The 12,922-nt window shown below is 44.3% G+C and overlaps 1 non-coding gene across 1 annotated transcript; it reads left to right on the top strand.

Moving 5' to 3' along the window:
* The first annotated feature begins 4,013 nt into the window (after nucleotides 1-4,013).
* On the top strand, nucleotides 4,014-4,086 carry TRNAV-AAC (transfer RNA valine (anticodon AAC)). Its single transcript has one exon. It is a non-coding gene; the product is annotated as a tRNA-Val (tRNA).
* The last annotated feature ends 8,836 nt before the right edge of the window (nucleotides 4,087-12,922 follow it).

Here is a 12,922-nt window from a genome sequence, read left to right as displayed (position 1 = left end):
AAACAAACCACCCCACCCCACCCTCCCCTCCCGCTTGCAGAGGCAATAAAGTCATTGTTTTTTCACATTCATGCATTCTTTATTAGTTCCTCACAGAAGTAGGGGGATAATTGCCAAGGTAGCCTGGGATGGGTGGGGGAGGAGGGATGGAAAAGGACACACTGCATTTTAAAACTTTAACTCTTATTGAAGGCCAGCCTTCTGATGCTTGGGCGATCATCTGGGGTGGAGTGACTGGGTGGACGGAGGCCCCCCCACCGTGTTCTTGGGCGTCTTGGTGAGGAGGCTATGGAACTTGGGGAGGAGGGCTGTTGGTTACACAGGGGCTGTAGCGGCGGTCTCTGCTCCTGCTGCCTTTCCTGCAACTCAACCATACGCTCGAGCATATCAGTTTGATGCTCCAGCAGACGGAGCATTGCCTCTTGCCGTCTGTCTGCAAGCTGACGCCACCTATCGTCTTCAGCCCGCCACTTGCTCTGTTCATCCCGCGATTCAGCCTGCCACCTCTCCTCTCGTTCATATTGGGCTTTTCTCATCTCCGACATTGACTGCCTCCACGCATTCTGCTGTGCTCTATCAGCGTGGGAGGACATCTGCAGCTCCGTGAACATATCGTCCCTCGTCCTACGTTTTCTCTTTCTAATGTTCACAAGCCTCTGCGAAGGAGAAACATTTGCAGCTGGTGGAGGAGAAGGGAGAGTTGGTTAAACAAGACACAATGGGTACACTCTTTCATTACAAGGTCGCATATTTTGGCTTGCAGGCAGCCATGGTAGGCCACAGTGTTTTGGCTTTTTTAACCTTCTTAACATGCGGGAAAGGTTGCAAACAGCAGCGCATTTCCCATATCAAGGATGAATTGGGTTGTCCATTTAAAATGGGGTTTCAATGTAAAAGGAGGGGCTGCGGTTTCCCGGTTAACATGCGGCACAAACACAAGTAACCCCCCCCCCCCCCCCCCGCACACACGATTCTCTGGGATGATCACTTCACCCCTCCCCCCACCGCGTGGTTAACAGCGGGGAACATTTCTGGTCAGAAGAGCAGGAACGGGCACCTCTGAATGTCCCCTTAATAAAATCACCCCATTTCAACCAGGAGAGCTTTCTGGAGATGTCCCTGGAGGATTTCCGCTCCATCCCCATACAAGTTAACAGACTTTTCCAGTAGATGTACTGGCCGCGATTGCCAGGGCAAATTAATCATTAAACACGCTTGCTTTTTTTTTTGTAATGTTTACAAATATTTACAAAGTTACACTCACCAGAGGTCTCCTGTGTGCCCTGAGGGTCTTGGGTGAGTTCGGGGGTTACTGGTTCCAGGTCCAGGGTCACAAACATATCCTGGCTGTTGGGGAAACCGGTTTCTCCGCTTCCTTGCTGCTGTGAGCTACCTACAGTACCTCCATCGTCATCTTCCTCGTTCCCCGAACCGTCTTCCCTGTGTGTTTCTCCAGTGAGAGAGTCATAGCACACGGTTGGGGTAGTGGTGGCTGCACCCCCTAGGATCGCATGCAGCTCCGCGTAGTAGCGGCAAGTTTGCGGCTCTGCCCCGGACCTTCCGTTTGCTTCTCTGGCTTTGTGGTAAGCTTGCCGTAGCTCCTTAATTTTCACGCGGCACTGCTGTGGGTCCCTGTTATGGCCTCGGTCCTTCATGGCCTTGGAGATCTTTTCTAATACTTTTCCATTTCTTTTACTGCTACGGAGTTCAGCTATCACTGCTTCATCTCCCCATATGGCGAGCAAATCCCGTACCTCCCGTTCGGTCCATGCTGGAGCTCTTTTGCGATCCTGGGACTCCATCACGGTTACCTGTGCTGATGAGCTCTGAGTGGTCACCTGTGCTCTCCACGCTGGGCAAACAGGAAATGAAATTCAAACATTCGCGGGTCTTTTCCTGTCTACCTGGTCAGTGCATCTGAGTTGAGAGTGCTGTCCAGAGCGGTCACAATGAAGCACTGTGGGATAGCTCCCGGAGGCCAATAACGTCGAATTCCGTCCACACTACCCTAATTCCGACCCGCAAAGGCCGGTTTTATCGCTAATCCCCTCATCGGAGGTGGTGTAAAGAAACCGGTTTAAAGGACCCTTTAAGTCGAAAGAGAGGGCTTCGTTGTGTGGACGTGTCCAGGCTTAATTCGGTTTAACGCTGCTAAAGTCGACCTAAACCCGTAGTGTAGACCAGGCCAAAGTGGAGGAGTTTTCCATCCCTCTAATAGCTACATTGACAAAACCATCTTTCTTTTCATTTAGCACTATCTAACCAGGGTTTAGGTCAGCTTAACTATACTGGTTCGGGGTGTGTGGATTTTTCACACCCTGAAAGATGTACTTGTACTTGTTAAAGGGTTTATCTCTTCACCCTTCCATACCCTGGTCCTTGTCGCATGAACAGAGAGCAGCAGTACCCAAAGTTCAAAGGTGCAAACAATTTGATGTTTATTGGCATAAACTTCCAGCAAGCAATGATTCCAATTTCCTTCCTCAGTATCCCTCTTCCCAGGCCTGACACCACAGAGCCTTGCCTGTGTCTCTGTTCCTGTTCCCGCCCTGAGCAAAACAATTCCAATTCCGCTCTCACACTTCCTGATTGACTGCAGACTATATAGTAAAACTTGAGTTCTGCTTAGCTACACCTTAACCAATCATTTTACTAAAATGTAACTAACCAATCATAATATATTGTAACATGATTATCTAATAATATAATATATGGAGATATCCTATCTCTGGAAGAGACTCTGAAAGGTCATTGAGTCCAGCCCCCTGCCTTCACTAGCATGACCAAGTACTGATTTTGCCCCAGATCTCTAAGTGTCCCCTTCAAGGAGTGAACTCATAACTCTGGGTTTAGTAGGCCAATGCTCAAACCACTGAACTATCCCTCCCCCCAATTATAGCCTCCCACCTTAATTGGTTTACACCCAACAAATTAATTATACAGCAGACAGAAACAATCACAAAACCAGACAGAGATTATAATGACAAACAATAGGGAAGTGGGGACTACAGTGAGGGAACAAGAAATGAGGATTTCACATCCCAGCTATTGATAAGTGAGTTTTTGTCAGACAGGATGCTATCATGGTACAGATTGTGGGTGCTGGTTGCTTAACTATCTGGCCCACAGGGCAGGATTTTGAGGTTCACCATTACTTTCTCAGAATGCTAGCAACCATCTTTTGTTCACTTAAAAGGTGAGCAGGGAGATTACACCACTTCAGAACTCATGGAGCTCCAAGAAATGTGTAACTTTAGGTCCAGGTGAGTGTGTCTAAAGATCAGCTGTGCTGTAGAAGGTCTCTAGGAGTTGAAAGAGATGTGCCATCTTGAACTCCCTAAATTGTTAATCAAATATTAATTGAAAATTAGGGTTGGTAACTTAAACTTTTTGTAGCATTAGGATGGTGGACTGGTCTAAAGCACCAATTTTAAAACTCCTTTTTCCTATCTCTTGGGTGCTCTGGTCTCTGCATAGAGACGTGGTTTCAAATCCCACTCCTGACATGACCATTTTCTTCTATCTGGAGAAAATGGCCTCACTTCAATCTCCTTTGGAACAATAGAAAACCATTTGCTTAGCTTTCCTATTACAGTAGTTGTGAGAGAAGTTCCAAACCAGGGGAAAACACTGCCTTTACTCTCTAACAATCAATTTTTGTCTTCCTTCATTCTAAGCCATTTTCTCAAATACATCCATATTTCCCACCCTTTTTTGTTTAGTTTCTTTGCTTTTATGAAACTTTAGGGTCATCATTTAATTGCCACACAACTGTACTTATGAAGAAAAGTGAAACACAACATTTTTTTATATATTTTTGCAGAAGAGTTTTGCTTTCTGACCTGGAATTGAACAGGGGCTACCCGAGGGGGACAATGCTACTCCATTTTCTTGAATCATCTGAAAACCATAAGTTCTTGATGCCCTTTGTTTCCCTGTTCTTCAAAGGGAATCAGCTAGTGTAGCAGCTCCTGAGAGAGTCTTTGAAAAGGGCCCAAACATGCTAGAAGTTGGTTTCTGTAGTGTAGTGGTTATCACATTTGCCTAACACACAAAAGGTCCCTGGTTCAAAACCAGGCAGAAACATTGCTGCCTCTGGTCTTTTATCACTCCAAGTCCTTTCTCAACTACATCCATAGCTTCTATGCTTTCTTCCTTGTTATTTTTTTCCTTTCGTGGAACTTTAAGCTCAAAAGGAGAGGGTTAGCCTGCATTTTGAGGGAAGGAATAGACCATCATTTGGGAGACTGCCAGCTACATAACAAATCTGAGTGTAGAAGAATCCCAACCCTTTGTTCTGCGTATTTAGCTACCAGCCAGCAGTTTCCCCGTCCCTTTTTTTTATGCTGAGCTAACTACAAACAGCCTCGTGTATCCTTTTCATGTCAGAGAAATCTATTGACTGATGATCACATTTCCACTACTTTCCTGGCTAGGCAAGGCTGGGGTGTGAGGAATCAGAATATAATAATTGGAACTCTCTAACCCATTCTTTTAACATACAACATCACATTCCGCTTTTTAAATAATGTTTTCCCCATAATATTTTTGAACACTCATCATCTTGCATGTCTTCAAACAATGTTAACGCAAGCTCTGAGCTACAAATTTCCTTACTGTTCCATTGGTATTTTTAGCAAGGAATATTTATTTTTATTGCCATCTTGTTTTACTCTCAGGCTGGTTTTTATAAATCATCACAAATGCAGTAACGAGGAGTTCGAGAAATATATAAGAAATGAATACAGTGTGATCCAGTCGATAGGTAGAGAGCTGACTCTGTCTGCAGCCTGAAACAAACTCCATGACAATAAAAAGGGCTGGGAAGGATATGACACAGAAGTACTTATATGCCCAATACAGAGCTGGAGCCAATGTAAGAAGAAGTAGAGAAGCTAAAGATTACTGAAGGGGGACACTCAGCTCCTGAAGGGTTATTTTTCCCTCTCTTAGCTAGGCTAGAATAGAAGAGGAGAAAATTCTCTCTCACTCTCAGAGGATGATGGAAATGTCAATTTGACCTCTCTTCCTACTCTACTAAAGCTCAGAGACAGGAAGAAACATTTCCTGCCTAAGAGCCTCAAGAGAGCAAGGCTAGGGAGCAGGCAAAGCTAAGGGCCCCGTTACATGGAATTTAACTCCTGTCAGCTCATGTGAGGTGGTATCAAAACTCCTCCCTGGGCTTCTAGGAAAGAGTTAGTATTGGCTCCATGTGTTTTCCTGGTAGAGCCCCTAGGTAGGAGGAAGAAGAAGTAGAGAAGGTTGTGATGGACCTAAATGAAAGCAGAAGAGGATTGTTCTTCTTGGGGTTTGTTTGTGTTACTCTTGTGATCCTTGTGGAGGAAGCTGAGGCATCATTTGAGTTTGTGTCAAAGCCTTCGGTTGGGCTCAGTTTGTGATCCTGAGCACAGGGGATCCTTCACCCTCCATTCTTGTCCCCTCAGGGCAATGGAGAAAGGACCAGGTTCTAAAATTAGATAGAGGAGCCAGAGAAAGCCTAGTACAGGTGATAAAAAACACCCACTGTTATCTCTCTGGTGGTCTAGTCTATTCATTACTTTCACCACCACAACCCGGATTTGATTTCCAGTCAGGGAAAGAAGCTTTTCAACACGTCTTCACTTGTTGTCTCCTCAACTGATACTTCATCATGCTCAGATGGGTTTTGGAGACCATGTGAAAACCAAACAGCCTCAGAACAGAGCATAGATATGTTCCCATTGTGGACCTTTCATACAAGTAGAGCTGGTCAAATCATTTATTTCTTTGCTTGCTAGGTAGCCTAACCTATATAATAATAATAATTAATAGTTCAGGTTGCTCCAAGATGATTTTTTTTCAGAGTTCTTGTTGAAACAAAACTGAAAAAAAAATCATTTTTGGCCACCAAACTATTTCAGAAAATAAAATATTCATCGAAAAAATGTTCACCCAGGTCTATAGGCTAGTCTTCAGAATTAACCATCTGGAGAGAAGGATCATTAGCCTCTTCCATTCCTGAAGTCTAGCTGCTGAAGGGTTCTGAGGATGAACCGTATTTCATAGCCTTCCACCTGTATACCGCTGGTTGCCATCTTGCTCAAGGTGAAAGGCAATGTGGTTTAGTGGCAGATCTATGTATAGCCCTCTGTTCAAATGTCAACAGAGGAGTATTTATTTTGCATTGCATATAAAAATAAAATAAATTGTGGTGAAACCTAAACCTGAGATCAATGTGAAACATGGCAATTTTAAATCAAGGACAAAATCTCTACTGAGTTGAACAGAAGGAAGTCTTTTTCATCAGGTCCTTTCAAAGGCTAAAAGTTGAGATGGTTCTTAGAGGTTCCAGGCACATAACTGGCCAGAATTTTCAGATCTCACACCCACCACTAGAGCCAGATTTTCAGAAGAACTCAGCTCCCAGTTAGGCACCTACATTTTTGCCCAGTTTTTCATCTTGGGTCAACCTTAATGTCTATTATCGTTATGATAATATTGGTTAGACTTGCTATCAAAGGGGGGGGGGAATGATTTGCACATGTCTATTTGTGTAAAAGGGCATGCAGCCAGGACTTTGAGGTGCACAGTGGAAACATGCCCACATTTTGCTATTCGTCAGTGGGAAGCTTTGATTTTCATATTGTCTTCACAGCCCTTCCCAGCATTATTTAGAAGAAGGGGGAGTCAGGAAAAAAATCACACTTTTGTTTGAATTGCAAGTGAGGAAGGAACTAAGGTTTTTTATTGTAAAGTTACTTTCTCTGAGCAAGAATTGAGCCCAGGCTGCTGATCCCACCTACAGGATCATGAAATTTAGAGAAAGCAGAGGAGGTTTGTGCTAGGCACATCTTGTATTCCCCTAATAAGTGAGCAGGGAGACTACCACACTTCAGAAGTCACAGGGCTCTAGGAAACATGTAACTTTAGGTGAGGGTGATTGTGTCCAAAAACCAGCTGTGCTGTAGAAGGCCTATAGGTGTTGAAAGAGATGTGCCACCTGGGCCTCCCTAAGCAGCTCATAAAACGTTTAAGAAAACTAGGGTTGATAGATCAGTTGTTTCCATGGTGTCAGGATGGTTGAGTGCTCTAAAATTGTAGAGTCAAGGTACTATCTTTCTCTCAATTGGGTGTTCTGGTCTCCATTGATAAACCTTGCTTAATATCCCACTCGTGAAACAATCTTTTTATTCTACCTGGAGAAATGGCTTCATTTCAATCTCTCTTTTAACATGAGAAGAGCGCTTGCTATGGATTTCTGTTAGAGTAGTGGCAAGAGAAGTTGGAAGGAATTCAAATACCTTTGGAAGCTGTGTATTGAGGGCCCCCAGTTGGGTAAATTCCAGTTTATTCCCTAGGAGAAAGTTGGCATTGCTTGAGGGTATGCAGATTTGGATGTTAAACATACAGGTGGAGGAAGAAGGGAGCAGTATAGTAAACATTGATAATATGGAATGTAAGACTCTTAGTCTCATGGTTTGGGCTTGAGTCCCAAGTTGGGTGCCCTATCTACCCTGGTTTGGCTGCTTCCTGAGGGCACAGAATTGACTACATAGGAGCAAAGATAGGAAGCAACTAAAACCAAGAGCGCTGTTATAGTGTGCCAACATTCTATGAGGCTGTATCAAAACCCTTCTCTTTGAAATACTATCAGCTCAATGAGTTGTTGTTTTTTCCTGGAAGAGCCTCTAGGTAGGCAGAAAAAGCAGGTGAGAGGATTGCGATGGGATAAATGAAAGCTGAGGAGGGTTGTTCCTCTTGAAATTTGTTTGTGTTTCTCTTGTCATCCTGATGGAGGAATCGGATGCATAATTCAATTTTTTTTCAATGCCTTTGATTGGGTTCAGTTTGTGACATTGAGCACAGGGGGTCCTTCATGTTTTGTTCTTGTTCCCACAGGAGAATGGAAACTGGGCCAGTTTTCCAATTCAGACAGAAAGTAGCCTGAGGCAGCCTAGAAGAGCTAGTGCCTTGGTGACAGGGCCTCTTTAACCCACATTCAATTCCAGGTCATGGAACAGAACTTTTCTGCAAAAATATCCAAAAAATGTTGTTTCACTTTAATTTATGGGCACAATTGTGTGGCAATTAAATTAAATAAAATTACATTTATTTAAATTTATTAAATTTAAAGTTATTACATTATTAATTAGTTTATTTATTAATGTATTTATTAATTTAATTTGTTCTTTCATTTTTATTTATTACATTTTAATTTATTTAGATTTATTAAATTAAATTAAGATCCTAAAGTTTCTATGCTCAGATTTTTTAAGTAGCTGGTAATCTCTGAAATAATGTTCTATTCCTTCCCTCAACATGCAGGCTAACCAGGGCAGGACATTGATGACACGAAACACAATGCCTCAAGCAAAAAAATTTTTTGCTGCCCCCACCCCAGCCCTGGGCTCCCCCCCGCACCCTCCTGCTGCCCCAGCCCTGGGTTCTCCCCGCAACCCACACCCCTGCCACCCCAGCCCTGGGCTCTGTCCCCTCCACCCACATCCCCTGCTGCCCCAGCCCTGGGCTCTCCCCATCCCCACCTACACCCTTCTTCCGGCCTAGGCCTGGATCACTGGTAACTCGCTCCCATGGCAGGTCATTCAGCAGGAATTTTAGATGTGCACAGAACACAGACAGGTTTGGTTCCCATATGGTTACAGAACTGCAGCAAAGTGGAACAATTTTCAGCTTGTGTGATTGGAGGATATCTGGATGTATATTATAAGACTGTCCTACATAAATGTGGAAAAGTTGAGGTGCCTTTATTATTCTTTTGTTCCATTCTTTGTTTCTATGGGGAATTTGCCAATGCAATATCACTGTCTAAAACTAAAAAAAAAAAGGGGGACAATGGCTGTTGAAAATAGCAATTCCAGTCCTAAAAACCACTGGGAAGCATTTCTTGCTCAATTTTATTGTACTTTTTCTACAGCAAGTTACAGTGGATCAGTATATTTGATTTGGGAGAAATGAAGTAACAGCTGCCCAAATTAAGCTTGAGCACTCCTGAATTTTGAGGGTATTCAAATCTGGAAGGCAGGTGCTAGATTCCCTTTCTGAATCTTAGCTAAATCTGGAAAGGAAAAGTCAATTTCTGCTTCCATGGCTCAGAAGTGTAAATCCTCCTATGTGCCTGGTACTGTATCTAAAGCTGCCCAAGTCCCGTAGAGCCCCCCCCTTACTTTTCATTTTAAATTCTAGTGGGATCTCCCTTGCTAGTCTTCAGATAGAGAGATGCACTGTCCATTTAGTCCACCCAATTCCTTCTCTGGGGGCTGCCAGGTGAGGTCACACCAGTATCCCTAATTTGGTCTGGGGATGTCTTCTGAATGGGATATCTCGGCCAAAGCCTATTTCTTGGGCACACTTGTTCCCCGTTCACAGTACCACCACTTCTAGCAGCCAGCTCTCCATTCACAGCTAGCTGCAGCATGAGGTTTCAGCTACCATACTCCCTCCCCCACCCTTTCCTGTTGCTAGCAGCCAAGGTAATGCTGGGAAATGTAGTTCTTTCCCTGCTCCAGGGTTGGCTCTATAGGCAGGGAGCTAATCAGGAACTACACCTCCCAGGGCCCCCTGTTGGTTCTCAGCTCCCAGGCTGGATCCCTGCCGGCTGCTGCCCCTGCAAATGGGCTGCCCCAAGCACCTGCTTGCTTTGCTGGTGCCTAGAGCCATCCCTGAGGCTAACCCACTCCTTTTGACCTTAAAAGTTTCATGGAAGGAAAAACTAATGAAGAAGAAAGCATAGAAGTTATGGATGTATTTGAGAAAGGACTTGGACAAAAAGAACCAGAAGCCCCAATTCTCCTGGCTGGTTTTGAACCTGGTTCCCAACGACGTTTCTATAGATTGTTGTTCACTCCCCACTTTGATAATGCAGACAGTCCCTTTCCAGTACAAATCTCTAGCATATCATTCCAATAGCAGGAGTCAGGATTTCTCTGGGGCACTGAAATTTTTCAGGGGGTTGGTGCATGAACTCAGCCTTACATTCCACCTTTGAAGTTTCATAGACTATAACAGCAGCATAAAGAAAGAGCCGTGCCAATTTCTCACTGTCAGAGGTGAAGGTGGCCACGTCCCCTCTGTCTGACCATTGCCATTGCAGGAGAGAAGGTTTCAATAGAATTGAATGCCCTGGCTCAGACAAGAGACACAGGGAGGTTTTGCTATTCATGGATCTGTGCAAATGAAGTTGTGTCTGTGTGTGAAATTGAGGAGGGAAATGAAACGTCCACATGGTGGCCCAGTGCCCTAATGAATGTGTGTGAAGGACTCGGGCTGAGAAATGATTTTACAGGAGTTTGTATCAATTTATTGCCCTGATTAAAAGCTATGGCTAAAAGGCAGCCACTGTTGTTACTACTTGAATCTGCTTGGGGACACCCGAGTGGATGTCAATTCCATTGCCTTACCCAGGGCCAGTCAATTATTTTCTCAAGATCCAAATATCTTGCTCAAGGTATAGTCAATGTCTAGACTCCAGAGCAAACAATAAACTGATGATAATAAGAATATAGAAAGATTCTGCAGTCACTATGGGCATAACTATGATGATTGTTTCGTGTTTCGCTCTTTATATCTGGCACCACCATCTTGCCCTTTAGTCTTGTAATTTACCAAGGGTAAAACTAAACATCTCTTCAGCTACAAGGGAGTGTTTCTGTTCATTCCTGTTAGCTACACAGGGATTTGATGTAGCTGCTTTCAATCCTCCGGCTCTGCCGGGATAAGTAACATTTCAGGCTGTCACTGAACTGAAGAAAGGAGATAATTTTTTGACAGGTTACGCCTCCTATTAAAGGTGTTTGTCTGGCTGGCAGCCCTGGTTCCCAGGTCTCTCCTGAGGGAAGAAAGCTTCTGTGCAAAATACCAAAACTTTTAACAGAGAGGAGGGAAAGGCGATGGCCACATGATGGGGCCAGTATGTACCACAACATGGTTCTTTTATGTGGGATGACTCTGAACACTGACTGATCTCCATTCCCTTGTATTTGAAGAGATGTTTAGATTTGCACTTGGGAACCTATAAGGCTGAAGCAATTTTATGGATGGTGACACTACGATTGAAGGGTTATTTAATGTTGTAAAAATTGTTCAAAACACATAGCTTAAACTTGAACTGCCTGTTATTAAAGGTTTGTTTCCCCACGTCAGTTCCATAAGCTCTGGTAGTAACGCCCTGGGTTCTCTCATGCCTCGGTGGGAACTAAGGGGAATCGTCCCATGCTGCCCTTGGCTCCAGGCTGATTTTTCTGGGGAGGGGACTGTAATTGATTTGTTTGCTGTTGAGAAGGGAGCCAGGCCATTTCTCAGGGAACGAGAACTCCCAGCAACTTCCCAGCCAAACCCAGGCTGCTGCCCTGTCCCAGCCTCTGTTCTCCTCGGGGCCCTGCATGTTTGACTGTAGAGCATGCAGGGAGCAGCAGCTGAGGCAGAGGACAGCCTGGGCTGGACAGATGTTAGGAGCACAGCACCAGAGGCCTCTACAGGCTCCCTCCTCAGCAGAAAACAATCAGTCCCCACCTGCACCTTGGGACAGCAGCCTGCAGCCGAGGGCAGTGCCGAGTGGGGGTTTCTTTTTTTCCTCTTCCTGGGGTGAGCAGACACCTGGGGCTGTTTCTAGCAGAGCCGTTGGAACTGAATTGGGGAACCAGCTTTTAATAACAGGCAGCTCAAGTTCAGACTGATTTTGTTACAATTTTCTTTATAATGTAAAATAATTCAAAAGTAAATGGGCAGGAATTATTGTAACTCTTTTCTCCTAGTGTTCCCGGCCATAGAGAGACATGTCTTTTTGGCTTTTCATGATACGGGAGTCAGGTTCATTCACTGTTCAGAATTAATGTGTACAGAAACCTATTGGGTTTCATTTCTTAAGTTCTGTTGCCATCGTGTGACCATTTCTTTCCCCTCCTTTCTGTCCAAAGCGCAGAGTCCAATTCCTCCAGGGAGAGAAGGACATCTTTCTTCTTTCCTTCCTAAACAGCCCCTTTCCTTAGAGAGCCCCTTGCTGGGATCTGGGTGGGGAACAGCCCTTTCTGAGGATTAATTTTACAACATATTTGGTGTTGATATATAGATTTTACAGCCAGGCTAGATCACTATGTACCTCTGCTCTGACCTGATTCATAACAGAGTCCAGAGAATTTTACCCAGTGACTCCTACATCCACCCCAAAATCTTCTGCTGAAGGAGGAGGGTTATATAATATATATGGAGATATACCTATCCCATAGAGCTGCAAAGGACCTAGAAAGGCCTTTGAGTCCACCCCCTGCTTTCACTAGGAGGATCAAGTACTGATTTTTACCCCAGATCCTTAAGTGGTCCCCTCAAGGATAGAGCTCCAAACGCTGTGTTTAATAGGCCATTGCTCAAACCACTGAGCTATCCCTCCCGCAGCTTTGGGTTTTTTTTTAGAAAGTCATCATGTTTGGATGTAAAGGTGTGAAATGGGAAAATTGCCCCTCTTTCAAGTTTAAATGTTTTAACTTCTACCTCTAGACCGGGGTGGCCAACCTGAGCCTGAGAAGGAGCCAGAATTTACCAATGTACACTGCCAAATGTACACCTTTGTATGCAACTACTGAGACAATTGTGAACCTGCCTATCATTATCATTATCACTTTGAAATAATGATGATGATGTACACTTGGCTCTATATCCCAGTGTGTCCTGGACTTCTACAGGTTGCATTCACCAATCCAACCATTTGGCACTTTCAGATGGGTACCTCTGTATTGTGCCTGATCCTTGTACAGCTATAAAAGGCTGATAGATGCTGATATTTCCCCCTCTTTTTAACCAGCACTAATAGGAAGCCAGGCTAGGGCTGGGAAGAGAGAGAGAGAGAGCAGCAGGTTTCTCCTATTGTTTCCTGCTCTCTTTTTCTTGACTAGTTTCTCCTCTGCACCAACTTGCTCTTTTTTTTCAGTAA

This window comes from Malaclemys terrapin, chromosome 15, assembly GCF_027887155.1.
Source record: "Malaclemys terrapin pileata isolate rMalTer1 chromosome 15, rMalTer1.hap1, whole genome shotgun sequence".
NCBI classification, from domain to species: Eukaryota; Metazoa; Chordata; order Testudines; family Emydidae; genus Malaclemys; species Malaclemys terrapin.
Note: the sequence above shows the minus strand (reverse complement) of the source record. Positions and strands in the feature narration are given on the sequence as shown.